Below are 14,820 nucleotides of genomic sequence, written 5' to 3'. Positions count from 1 at the left end.
GAGAGAGAGAGAGAGAGAGAGAGAGAGAGAGAGAGAGAGAGACAGAGAGACAGAGAGAGACAGAGAGAGAGAGAGAGAGAGAGAGAGAGAGAGAGAGAGAGAGAGAGAGAGAGAGAGAGAGAGAGAGAGAGAGAGAGAGATCCGGTTATGTGGCTACACTGTTTTGACGGTAAAGGTACTGTAGAGATAGTGATGATGATGACACCGTGTTGCTGTACAGCTTGTTCTCCTGATGTGACTCCCAGACAGACTTCAGTATCAGACACAATGTCCTAGACTGTATCAGATGTATGTTGACTGAGAGAGAAAACAGTCTTTGACCTGCTGGACTTTTAGTAAATACAGAGTGCACTCAGGGGTAAGGACTTTCAATGCTTTAGGGCATTTTAGCTCATTGGTTTATGATTTTTATGATAGCTAGGCTACTGTACGACTAGTAGTAAACCGAGGCAACCTGTAATAAGCAAAGCTAATAAGAATTATCATGAGCAAACTGAAAAAGTTCTTAGTAAACACTGAAATAAGTGGCACGTTTACCACCGTTCTCTTTTGTTTATCCATTACTGAATAATGACTAAGACAGTGACTTCAATTGGCCCTTCACAATGGAGCATGGTCTTACACATCAAAACTTAAAAATAAAAAAAATCTGATTATGTTCAGTGGAAATGTTCAACAAAAAAAAGAAAAAGTCCAAAACAATGGATGCTCAAAAACACTGGTGGACACTGGACAGCATATGGACAAAAATGTATCAAATTAAAGCTTCCTATCGTAAGATATCAAAGATATCAAAGATTTCAAAGTTCCCAACAACTAAACATTCACCATATAGTTGAGTGAGTCCTCGTTACTGATAGTCAAAATAGCAAAACAAAGCATAGTAAACAAACAGTCTGATTTACAGTTGCATAGGTCGTCTGTAGCAACACGCCCCACAGTTACAAAATATATATTTTGGGTGCAAATATATATATGTAGGCCAGGGTGTAAATATCTATATGTAGGTCAGGGTGTAAATATATATATATATGTAGGCCAGGGTGTAAATATATATATGTAGACCAGAGTGTAAATATCTATATGTAGATCAGGGTGTAAATAAATATATGTAGACCAGGGTGTAAATATATGTAGGCCAGGGTGTAAATATCTATATGTAGGCCAGGGTGTAAATATCTATATGTAGGCCAGGGTGTAAATATATATATGTAGACCAGGGTGTAAATATATATATGTAGGCCAGGGTGTAAATATATATATGTAGACCAGGGTGTAAATATATATATATATGTAGGCCAGGGTGTAAATATATATATGTAGACCAGGGTGTAAATATCTATATGTAGGCCAGGGTGTAAATATCTATATGTAGGCCAGGGTGTAAATATATATATGTAGACCAGGGTGTAAATATATATATATATGTAGGCCAGGGTGTAAATATATATATGTAGACCAGGGTGTAAATATCTATATGTAGGTCAGGGTGTAAATAAATATATGTAGGCCAGGGTGTAAATATCTATATGTAGGCCAGGGTGTAAATATCTATATGTAGGCCAGGGTGTAAATATATATATATATGTAGGCCAGGGTGTAAATATCTATATGTAGGTCAGGGTGTAAATAAATATATGTAGGCCAGGGTGTAAATATCTATATGTAGGCCAGGGTGTAAATATCTATATGTAGGCCAGGGTGTAAATATCTATATGTAGGCCAGGGTGTAAATATATATATATATGTAGGCCAGGGTGTAAATATCTATATGTAGGTCAGGGTGTAAATAAATATATGTAGGCCAGGGTGTAAATATCTATATGTAGGTCAGGGTGTAAATAAATATATGTAGGCCAGGGTGTAAATATATATATGTAGGCCAGGGTGTAAATATATATATGTAGGCCAGGGTGTAAATATCTATATGTAGGTCAGGGTGTAAATAAATATATGTAGGCCAGGGTGTAAATATCTATATGTAGGCCAGGGTGTAAATATCTATATGTAGGCCAGGGTGTAAATATATATATATATGTAGGCCAGGGTGTAAATATCTATATGTAGGTCAGGGTGTAAATAAATATATGTAGGCCAGGGTGTAAATATCTATATGTAGGTCAGGGTGTAAATAAATATATGTAGGCCAGGGTGTAAATATATATATGTAGGCCAGGGTGTAAATATCTATATGTAGGCCAGGGTGTAAATATATATATGTAGACCAGGGTGTAAATATATATATATATGTAGGCCAGGGTGTAAATATATATATGTAGACCAGGGTGTAAATATCTATATGTAGGTCAGGGTGTAAATAAATATATGTAGGCCAGGGTGTAAATATCTATATGTAGGCCAGGGTGTACATATCTATATGTAGGCCAGGGTGTAAATATATTATGTAGGCCAGGGTGTAAATATATATATGTAGACCAGGGTGTAAATATCTATATGTAGGCCAGGGTGTAAATATATATATGTAGGCCAGGGTGTAAATATATATATATGTAGGCCAGGGTGTAAATATCTATATGTAGGCCAGGGTGTAAATATATATATGTAGGCCAGGGTGTAAATATATATATATGTAGGCCAGGGTGTAAATATCTATATGTAGGCCAGGGTGTAAATATATATATGTAGGCCAGGGTGTAAATATATATATATGTAGGCCAGGGTGTAAATATCTATATGTAGGCCAGGGTGTAAATATATATATATGTAGGCCAGGGTGTAAATATCTATATGTAGGCCAGGGTGTAAATATATATATGTAGGCCAGGGTGTAAATATATGCAGTCCTGGGTGTAAATATATACATGTAGGCCAGGGTGTAAATATATATATGTAGGTCAGGGTGTAAATATATATATGTAGGCCAGGGTGTAAATATATGCAGTCCTGGGTGTAAATATATATATGTAGGCCAGGGTGTAAATATATATATGTAGGCCAGGGTGTAAATATATGCAGGCCAGGGTGTAAATATCTATATGTAGGCCAGGGTGTAAATATATGAAGGCCAGGGTGTAAATATATGTAGGCCAGGGTGTAAATCTATATATGTAGGCCAGGGTGTAAATATATACAGTGGGGAGAACAAGTATTTGATACACTGCCGATTTTGCAGGTTTTCCTACTTACAAAGCATGTAGAGGTCTGTAATATTTATCATAGGTACACTTCAACTGTGAGAGACGGAATTTAAAACAAAAATCCAGAAAATCACATTGTATGATTTTTAAGTAATTAATTCGCATTTTATTGCATGACATAAGTATTTGATCACCTACCAACCAGTAAGAATTCCGGCTCTCACAGACCTGTTAATTTTTCTTTAAGAAGCCCTCCTGTTCTCCACTCATTACCTGTATTAACTGCACCTGTTTGAAGTCGTTACCTGTATAAAAGACACCTGTCCACCCACTCAATCAAACAGACTCCAACCTCTCCACAATGGCCAAGACCAGAGAGCTGTGTAAGGACATCAGGGATAAAATTGTAGACCTGCACAAGGCTGGGATGGGCTACAGGACAATAGGTAAGCAGCTTGGTGAGAAGGCAACAACTGTTGGCGCAATTATTAGAAAATGGAAGAAGTTCAAGATGACGGTCAATCACCCTCGGTCTGGGGCTCCATGCAAGATCTCACCTCGTGGGGCATCAATGATCATGAGGAAGGTCAGGGATCAGCCCAGAACTACACGGCAGGACCTGGTTAATGACCTGAAGAGAGCTGGGACCACAGTCTCAAAGAAAACCATTAGTAACACACTACGCCGTCATGGATTAAAATCCTGCAGCGCACGCAAGGTCCCCCTGCTCAAGCCAGCGCATGTCCAGGCCCGTCTGAAGTTTGCCAATGACCATCTGGATGATCCAGAGGAGGAATTGGAGAAGGTCATGTGGTCTGATGAGACAAAAATAGAGCTTTTTGGTCTAAACTCCACTCGCCGTGTTTGGAGGAAGAAGAAGGATTAGTACAACCCCAAGAACACCATCCTAACCGTGAAGCTTGGAGGTGGAAAAATCATTCTTTGGGGATGCTTTTCTGCAAAGGGGACAGGATGACTGCACCGTATTGAGGGGAGGATGGATGGGGCCATGCATCGCGAGATCTTGGCCAACAACCTCCTTCCCTCAGTAAGAGCATTGAAGATAGGTCGTGGCTGGGTCTTCCAGCATGACAACGACCCGAAACACACAGCCAGGGCAACTAAGGAGTGGCTCCGTAAGAAGCATCTCAAGGTCCTGGAGTGGCCTAGCCAGTCTCCAGACCTGAACCCAATAGAAAATCTTTGGAGGGAGCTGAAAGTCCGTATTGCCCAGCGACAGCCCCGAAACCTGAAGGATCTGGAGAAGGTCTGTATGGAGGAGTGGGCCAAAATCCCTGCTGCAGTGTGTGCAAACCTGGTCAAGAACTACAGGAAACGTATGATCTCTGTAATTGCAAACAAAGGTTTCTGTACCAAATATTAAGTTCTGCTTTTCTGATGTATCAAATACTTATGTCATGCAATAAAATGCGAATTAATTACTTAAAAATCATACAATGTGATTTTCTGGATTTTTGTTTTAAATTCCGTCTCTCACAGTTGAAGTGTACCTATGATAAAAATTACAGACCTCTACATGCTTTGTAAGTAGGAAAACCTGCAAAATCGGCAGTGTATCAAATACTTGTTCTCCCCACTGTATATATATGTAGGCCAGTGTGTAAATATATATATGTAGGTCAGGGTGTAAATATATATATGTAGGTCAGGGTGTACATATATATATGTAGGCCAGGGTGTAAATATCTATATATATGTAGGCCAGTGTGTAAATATATATATGTAGGTCAGGGTGTAAATATATATATATATGTAGGCCAGTGTGTAAATATATATATGTAGGTCAGGGTGTAAATATATATATGTAGGCCAGGGTGTAAATATATATACGTAGACCAGGGTGTAAATATATATATGTAGACCAGGGTGTAAATATCTATATGTAGGCCAGGGTGTAAATATATATATGTAGGTCAGGGTGTAAATATATATATGTAGACCAAACAAGTAATTAATCATTCTCTGATGTGATTAGAGAGAATGGAATGTTACCAGAATGTGCCCAAAATGGCACCCGATTCCCTTTGTAGTGCACTACGTTTGACTAGAGCAGTAGTGCACTACATACTGTAGGGAAAAAGGTGTCATTTGGGACGCATGGATTGCACATGGATTGCATATGTGTGCCATTCAGAAGGTGAACGGGCAAGACTAAATATTTAAGTGCCTTTGAACGTGGTATGGTTGTGGGTGCCAGGCGCACCGTTTTGTGTCAAGAATGACAACGTTGATGGGTTTTTCCACACTCAACAGTTTCCCCGTGTATCAAGAATGATCCACCACCCAACGGACATCCATATGAGGGCACAAGGCGAGACCCAGATGCAGACACGGGAGGCAGATGGTTTGAGTCTTTGATATTTATTAATAATCCAAAAACAGTAGGCAAGAGAATAGTTGTGGACAGGCAAAAGGTCAAAACCAGTTCAGAGTCCAGGAGGTACAGTGTGGCAAGCAGGCTCGAGGTCAGTGCAGGCGGGTACAGAGTCCAGAAAACAGGCGAGGGTCGAAACTGGGAGGACTAGTAAAAGGAGAACAGAAAGGCAGGCACACAGGGAAAACCACGCTGGTTGACTTGGAACATACAAGACGAACTGGCACAGACAGACAGAAAACACAGGTTTAAATACCCAGGGGATAATGGGGAAGATGGGTGACACCTGGAGGGGGGTGGAGACAAGCACAAGGACAGGTGAAACAGATCAGGGTGTGACAATCCAGCCAACTTGACATAACTGTGGGAAGCTCCTTGTGGAGTCCATGCCCCAACGAATTGAGGCTGTTCTGAGGGCATAATGGCTGCCACTCAATATTCGGAAGGTGTCCCTTAACGTTTTGTACACTCAGTGTAAACTGTCTTGAAATGTACTCAAATTACTGGTCTTCTATTGCACTGCATGAATGTTTCTGAAGGTTTTGACCTGGGTTGTACAGTAGGGTTGATTTTTATTTTATATTTAACCTTTATTTAACTAGGCAAGTCAGTTAAGAACAAAATCTTATTTACAATGACGGCCTATCCCGCCCAAACAACCCTAACTCGGACGACGCTGGGCCAATTGTGCGCCTCCACACGTGTTGATGTGTTGATGGACAGTAGTCGTTTGAAAAATAGGTCTTTTAGAAGTCAATTGGACAACAAACCCAAAAAAATGTCAAAAAAAGATTAAATATAACATTAGTACGAAAGACAATCTAAATCTATAGTTTTATGATAATGGTTTGAGCTAATCGGGATACACAGGATTATTAACATTCTCTTGCCCCCCTGCTGTCAAGTTTCACTGTTTATATTCCAACCACGTACCGATAAGGACAAGTGATGATGGATTAATAGGTAGCTGATTGCAATTGTGATCGGTATAGCTGTTGAATGCAAAGCAAAGTACCACAGCACAACCTGAGTTGATGAAGTGGTGACTAACAACACGATATATATTAAGCATAAAAGGCCTGAGAGTGGGCTTATTAGCTAAAAGGAAGTTACATCGTAGCCAGGATGTTAGTATAAATATAGACTATCTGCTCTATACCATTTCCTGTGTTAAGCCACGTGACTGGACACGCAGTACGTACACTTGATACAGACACACACTTATGATACACGCCAACATTGTTTTGATACTGTACACGCCAACTAGGCCAGGAGTTTGTTCCTGACCAGGGAAACTCTGGGCCCTAGTTACATGATGGGCTATAACACAGGCACATCGTTTTTCCTAGTTACATAATGGGCTATAACGCGGGCTCAGAGTTTTCCCTACTTAAATGATAGATAGGTTATAACACAGGCCCAAAGTTTTTCCTAGTTACATAATGGGCTATAACGAAGGCTCAGAGTTTTCCCTACTTAAATGATAGGTAGGATATAACACAGGTTCAGAGTTTTTCCAAGATACATGATAGGCTACAAAACGGGCCCAGAGTTTCCCCTAGTCAGGTCTGTTCAGGACAAACACCTGATGCAAACCTCATGAACCCATGTCTTAGTGATTAACTCTATGTTAAGGCGACACTTGGGTGATTGACGAACACATTTTTAAAATGGCTTTTATTTTTATTGCTTGTTTGTATAAGGCATTAAGGCATTAGGATTCAATGAATTATACTGAGGCTTTAGGACCTCAACAAATTATACTGAGACCTTAGGACTCAATGTACTAGTTTGGCTAGATTGTTGTAGGTGACACCGATGTTAATTTGTCTCATTCAGGGAAGACAGACCTATATTCAGAGCAGTCAGTCAGTCACACTGTAATATTAAGGTGATCGGAATAGATAAGAGAAACAGCATTATATTCCACTTCGCAGTTCTTCCTCTGAAGTACTATACACAGACTAGATGAAAGCTAGGACATAAACTCAAGGACTTCGTTTGTCTGTCTACCTTCACAGTTCCATCATCCCATTGATTTGTCGTAGTTGGCAATGAACTTGCTTCCTTCAAAAAAATCTAAATATTACCACATTTTTCTTGCGCTGCGTCATAAAATTGTTCTGGAGGGCGAATCAAAACAGGCGTGCCTGTTTACGTACCCATTAGCCTTTGTTTGACTTTGTTTTCAATGAGTGTCCATTTGTACTGGGAAAACGACAGACCCTTCAGACTTTAGCACTCCGGGTGGGGGGTGGGTAGGGGGGGTGGGGGGGTGGGGGGGTAAGAGGGAGGGTGGGCTGAAGGCCGGAAAACGGGATAGGGGCCCCCCCCCCCCCCCCCAGTTATCTGATTGTAGGTTCAAGGTTAGATCTTACTGTCACACTGCAGCGGCTGGAAGATATGACTCGTGTGATTGAATTTAGAAAATGGAAATTCAGAAAAGATTCTTCCTCGCCTGAGCTCAGGAGATAGATGAATTAGATGTGGCAGAAATCACACCCAGAAATAGGACCTAGCCGATCCTTTTAGAAGAGCATCCTTGCCGTCCTTAAAGGAATAACTAAAAATATGTTTTGGCTCACCTAAACTATGGAGATATTGCTGTGCACGGCAAGTTGGCAACAGCTAGGAAATAGGAAAGGTCAACAACACAATTTTGGTGATTACCTGTATGGGATTTGACAGGAATATTCAATAAACTGGGCCATGTTCACGCTGGAATCTTTGGCTCCTTGAAGTTGACCTTTTATCAACCTTCTTTTGACCCTTCCACTCTTCAAGAATTCACGCCACGGTCTGTGAAACAATGCTGTCAAATAACAATGCTGTCAAAAATAGAAAGAATCGGAACTCCTACTGCGCCACGTCCCTTTCGTGAGTGTTGGTACTCCAGATACCTTTGTTTGTGGTTAGAGAGAGCCATCTTTCACCCCTGCCTCGGCCGGCATAGCTTCCTGTTGATCTAGTTACCTCATCTGTCTCCTCCCTCAGTCTGTATGCAGGTCGCCATGACACCTCGGTGCCAGGATGATTGTAGTGTTGTGTGTCCCTGCCCAGTTATTTATTTATTCACGCTCTTCTCTGTGGATGGCCTTCCTGCTTTCCCGAGGGGCAATGTTTCAACCGTTTGTCACGCCCTGGCCATAGAGAGGCTTTTATTCTCTATTTTGGTTAGGCCAGGGTGTGACTAGGGTGGGCATTCTAGTTTCTTTATTTCTAATTTTTCTATTTCTTTGTGTTTGGCCGGGTGTGGTTCTCAATCAGAGGCAGCTGTCTATCGTTGTCTCTGATTGGGAACCATACTTAGGTAGCCCTTTTTCCCACCTGTCTTTGTGGGAAGTTGACTTTGTTTAGGGCACATGGCCTTTAGCTTCACGGTTTGTTTTTGTAGTGTTTATTGTTTTTGTTCGGCGTCATTTTGATTTAATAAAGAAAATGTACGCTCACCACGCTGCACCTTGGTCCTCTCCTTTCAACAGCCATGACACCGTTTATCCGGTCACACACAACAACTGACCTTGTGCGTCAAATGCACACTTGATATCAAAGTTATATTTTTTATTAGCTATATGAAATATCTAGCTACCTTTGACCAGGAAATAGCTGAAATAGTTTGTAAACTTTAATCTATTTTGTAAAGACAGTATCCCAGACTTAGACGAATCCAGATCACTTTCCCAAAGCTAGTGCCCCTATAGCTGCGTTCACACAGGCAGCCCAATTCTTATATTTTGGTCATCAAGTATTTCTCGTCACAAAACTGAGTTTGAAACCTCAGTGCGGCACAATGAGTAAATGACGGTCGGATTTGGATTACAAATATGTTGACAAATCATGCCCCCCCTCCCCCCCCCCCCCCCCCCCTTTGCCAAGCTCCACGTGCACATCGCCCCCCCGCCCCCTTTTGCCAAGCTCCACGTGCAAATCGCCCCACCGCCCAGTGTGCGATACCTGTATCACTTTTTCAGATGAACGTGATCAATGACGTCTGAAGCTTTGTTTTGTCAAACAACCATCTGATTGATTGGGTAGAAGACAAAAAGGCTACTCTGTGCACGTGCTACAGCGTGTGAGACGTCATCTATAATCATTTGGCTGCTCTAAACTCTTTTGACCAGTAGGTGCCACTAGTGTACATTGCGTTAATCAAAGCCTCGAGTAATTAACTTATTTTCGACACAATTGGTTGGAAAACCTCAAAGCTTCAGCCACATGTTGGCAAATATCCGGCCAGCAACCTTCACCTGTCGGTGACAACAGCTTTCAAGGGCTCATCATTTGAACAAACGCTGAAGATAACCCACTTCATTATTTTTGATACATTTGAATATCCAATTGTGAAACATAGTTTATGTAAACTGACATTATTTATCAAATGTTTGTTCTTCTTAGATGCATAAAGTATAATGTCCAGGGCGTAACCTAGCCTGGTGGAACCAGTCTGATCACTGTGTGATCAACCACCATTGATAATGTAATCTCTACGTGTGTATGTCAATTAATGGGGCTCTGTAAAGGCCTCACCTCCAGCCTCACCTCTAGTCTCATCTCCAGCCTCACCTCTTGCCTGCTCACCAATGGTCGTCGATGGGGAGAACAGAATTAGGTTGGTTTAACCTGACCTGTTTAAACTTCAACATAGTACCTGTTTTTGTGTGTCAGATATCACCTATCCTAACTGGCGTTAGTAATGTAACAGTGACTATGTGTATATGTGTCCACAGAAGCATGTAGTCCAGACTGATTCGATACTGACGTCTCTGAACGGAGAGAGACCTGGTACTTGGCATTAAGATTTTACTAGACACAACAAGGTTATCCCTGAGATAGCCTCTAAGGATTAGGGTTATCCCTGAGATAGCCTCTAAGGATTAGGGTTATCCCTGAGATAGCCTCTAAGGATTAGGGTTATCCCTGAGATAGCCTCTAAGGGTTAGGGTTATCCTTGAGATAGCCTCTAAGGGTTAGGGTTATCCCTGAGATAGCCTCTAAGGATTAGGATTATCCCTGAGATAGCCTCTAAGGATTAGGGTTATCCCTGAGATAGCCTCTAAGGGTTAGGGTTATCCCTGAGATAGCCTCTAAGGATTAGGGTTATCCCTGAGATAGCCTCTAAGGATTAGGGTTATCCCTGAGATAGCCTCTAAGGATTAGGGTTATCCCTGAGATAGCCTCTAAGGGTTAGGGTTATCCTTGAGATAGCCTCTAAGGGTTAGGGTTATCCCTGAGATAGCCTCTAAGGATTAGGATTATCCCTGAGATAGCCTCTAAGGATTAGGGTTATCCCTGAGATAGCCTCTAAGGGTTAGGGTTATCCCTGAGATAGCCTCTAAGGATTAGGGTTATCCCTGAGATAGCCTCTAAGGATTAGGGTTATCCCTGAGATAACCTCTAAGGGTTAAGGTTATCCCTGAGATAGCCTCTAAGGGTTAAGGTTATCCCTGAGATAGCCTCTAAGGATTAGGATTATCCCTGAGATAGCCTCTAAGGGATAAGGTTAGGGTTATCCCTGAGATTGCCTTTAAGGATTAGGGTTATCCCTGAGATAGCCTCTAAGGGTTAGGGTTATCCCTGAGATAGCCTCTAAGGGTTAGGGTTATCCCTGAGGTAGCCTCTAAGGGTTAGGATTATCCCTGAGGTAGCCTCTAAGGGTTAGGATTATCCCTGAGATAGCCTCTAAGGATTAGGGTTATCCTTGAGATAGCCTCTAAGGGTTAAGGTTATCCCTGAGATAGCCTCTAAGGGTTAAGGTTATCCCTGAGATAGCCTCTAAGGATTAGGGTTATCCCTGAGATAGCCTCTAAGGATTAGGGTTATCCCTGAGATAGCCTCTAAGGATTAGGGTTATCCCTGAGATAGCCTCTAAGGGTTAAGGTTATCCCTGAGATAGCCTCTAAGGGTTATCCCTGAGATAGCCTCTAAGGGTTATCCCTGAGATAGCCTCTAAGGGTTAAGGTTATCCCTGAGATAGCCTCTAAGGGTTAAGGTTATCCCTGAGATAGCCTCTAAGGGTTAAGGTTAAGGTTATCCCTGAGATTGCCTTTAAGGTTGTCTGCCGTTCACATTATTATACTTACTACTCACCTAGCTACCTTGAGATGAATGCACTAACTGTAAGGTCACTCTGGATAAGAGTGTCTGCTAAATGACCAAGAAAAGGCCAATGGAAGACATTTATCAAGCTAATATTTCACATCCCATCAGAGAGAGGGAATCCAAAATGAGTAGTAGGGTATTCCTCACAGCTCTATGTCCATTCCCTACAAGAGAATCCCCAACAAATATGCTGTTGGAAACTGTTTCCCGCAGCGCGTGTTAAGGACTGGGCCCTTGTCTCTGAGAGTTTGAGTGTAGTATTTTGTATGGCAAGAATAGCCAATAGCACCAACGTGCTGTGATGAACAGCCTAGGTCTCCAATAGGGGCCTCTATTACAGGTCCCATGTGTTTTAAAGAGGTGTAACTCACCCCTCTGTGTGTGCCAGCAGGTCTCTGATCCGCTTAAATCTCCCCTGACTATCATGAGAAGGGAAGTAAACCTTAAATCTCCCCTGACTTTCATGAGAAGGGAAGTAAACCTTAAATCTCCCCTGACTTTCATGAGAGGGGAAGTAAACCTTAAATCTCCCCTGACTTTCATGAGAGGGGAAGTAAACCTTAAATCTCCCCCGACTTTCATGAGAAGGGAAGTAAACCTTAAATCTCCCCTGACTTTCATGAGAGGGGAGGTAAACCTTTGGCCCTTTATTCGATTGCTTCCTTTAGATCCCTATCTGCATAAAAACAAGGCCGTTGTATAGTAACGACTCCAGCAGTACTGTAGCTGCTAACAGAAGGGTTATGTTCCACTGCTATCAACATCACACCGACTGCCTTACTCGGCAGACAGATAATAACATCACACCGACTGCCTTACTCGGCAGACAGATAATAACATCACACCGACTGCCTTACTCGGCAGACAGATATCAACATCACACCGACTGCCTTACTCGGCAGACAGATATCAACATCACACCGACTGCCTTACTCGGCAGACAGATATCAACATCACACCGACTGCCTTACTCGGCAGACAGATATCGACATCACACCGACTGCCTTACTCGGCAGACAGATATCGACATCACACCGACTGCCTTACTCGGCAGACAGATATCAACATCACAACGACTGCCTTACTCGACAGACAGATATCAACATCACACCAACTGCCTTACTTGGCAGACAGATATCAACATCACACCAACTGCCTTACTCGGCAGACAGATAATAACATCACACCAACTGCCTTACTCGGCAGACAGATATCAACATCTGGAGCCAGTGGGTTTGGCGATGAATATGAAGCGAGGGCCAACCAACGAGAGCATGCAGGTCGCAGTGGTGGGTAGTATATGGGGCTTTGGTGATAAAACAACCGGCACTGTGATAGACTGCATTCAATTTGCTGAGTAGAGTGTTGGAGGCAATTTTGTAAATGACATCGCCAAAGTCAAGGATCTTCAGGATAGTCCGTTTTACGAGGGTATGTTTGGCAGCATGAGTGAAGGATGCTTTTGTAACGGATGTGAAATGGCTAGCTAGTTAGCGGTGGTGCGCGCTAATAGCCTTTCAATCGGTGACGTCACTTGCTCTGAGACCTTGAAGTGGTGGTTCCCCTTGCTCTGCAAGAGCAGCGGCTTTTGTGGAGCGATGGGTAACGATGCTTCGTGGGTGACTGTTCTTGATGTGTGCAGAGGGTCCCTGGTTCGCGCCCGAGGGGACGGACTAAAGTTATACTGTTACACTTTGTTGCTAAATAGGAAGTTGATTCTAGATTTAATTTTGGATTGGAGATGCTTAATATGAGTCTGGAAGGAGAGTTTACAGTCTAACCAGACACCTAGGTAATTGTAGTTGTCCACATATTCTAAGTCAGAACCGTCCAGAGTAGTGATGCTGGATGGGCGGGCAGGTGCAGGCAGCGATCGGTTGAGAGCATGTATTTAGTTTTACTTGCATTTAAGAGCAGTTGGAATCACCAGCAGCAAGAGCGACATCATTGATGTATACAGAGAAAAGAGTCGGCCCGAGAATTGATTCCTGTGGCACCCCCATAGAGACTGCCAGAGGTCTGGACAACAGGCCCTCCGATTTGACACATTGAACTCTGTCTGAGAAGTAGTTGGTGAACCAGGCGAGGCAGTCATTTGAGAAACCAAGGCTGTTGAGTCTGCCTGTAAGAATGTGGTGATTGACAGAGAGACTGCCAGAGTGATTGACAGAGCCGAAAGCCTTGGCCAGGTTGATGAATACAGCTGCATAGTATTGTCTCTTATCGATGGCGGTTATGATATCGTTTAGGACCTTGAGCGTGGCTGAGGTGCACCCATGACCATCTCGGAAACCAGATTGCATAGCGGAGAAGGTGCGGTGGGATTCGAAATGGTCGGTGATCTGTTTGTAACGTGCATAGTGGTGGCTACATCATGTTATGGGTATGCTTGTAATCTTTAAGGATACATGGAGCTAAGCACAGAGAAAAACCTGGTTCAATCCGCTTTCCACCAGACACTGGAAGATGAGTTCACCTTTCAGCAGGACAATAACTTAAAACACAAGGACAAATCTACACTGGAGTTGCTTACCAAGAAGACAGTGAATGTTCCTGAGTGGCCGAGTAACAGTTTTGTCTTAAATCTACTTGGAAATCTATGGCAAGACCTGAAAATGGTTGTTTAGCAGTGATCAACAACAAATTTTACAGAGCTTGAATTATTTTGAAAAGAAGAATGGGCAAATATTGTACAATCCAGGTGTGGAAAGCTCTTAGAGACTTACCCAGAAAGACTCACAGCTGTAATCGCTAGCAAAGGTGCTTCTACAAGTATTGACTCAGGGGCAGGTAGCCTAGTGGTTAGAGCGTTGGACTAGTAACCGAAAGGTTACAAGATCGAATCCCCGAGCTGACAAGGTGGAAATCTGTCGTTCTGCCCCTGAACAAGGCAGTTAACCCACTGTTCCTAGGCCGTTAATGAAAATAAGAATTTGTTCTTAATAAATAAAAGGTAAAATATATATTTTTTTACTTACTACTAAATGAGATATTTCTGTATTTAATTTTCAAAAAATGTATAAAACATGTTTTCAGCTTTATTATGAGGTATTGTGTGTAGATGGGTGAGATATATTTAGTTAATTTAATCCATTTTGAATTCAGGCTGTAACACAACAAACTGTGGAATAAGTCAAGGTGTACCAATACTTGAAGGCACAGTAAATCATTGGCCAAAACGACCAGATTACAAATTACACCACATATTGTATCAAGGGATTGTTTGCA

The sequence above is a fragment of the Salvelinus alpinus genome, chromosome 13, assembly GCF_045679555.1.
Source record: "Salvelinus alpinus chromosome 13, SLU_Salpinus.1, whole genome shotgun sequence".
Taxonomy (NCBI): Eukaryota; Metazoa; Chordata; class Actinopteri; order Salmoniformes; family Salmonidae; genus Salvelinus; species Salvelinus alpinus.
Note: the sequence above shows the minus strand (reverse complement) of the source record.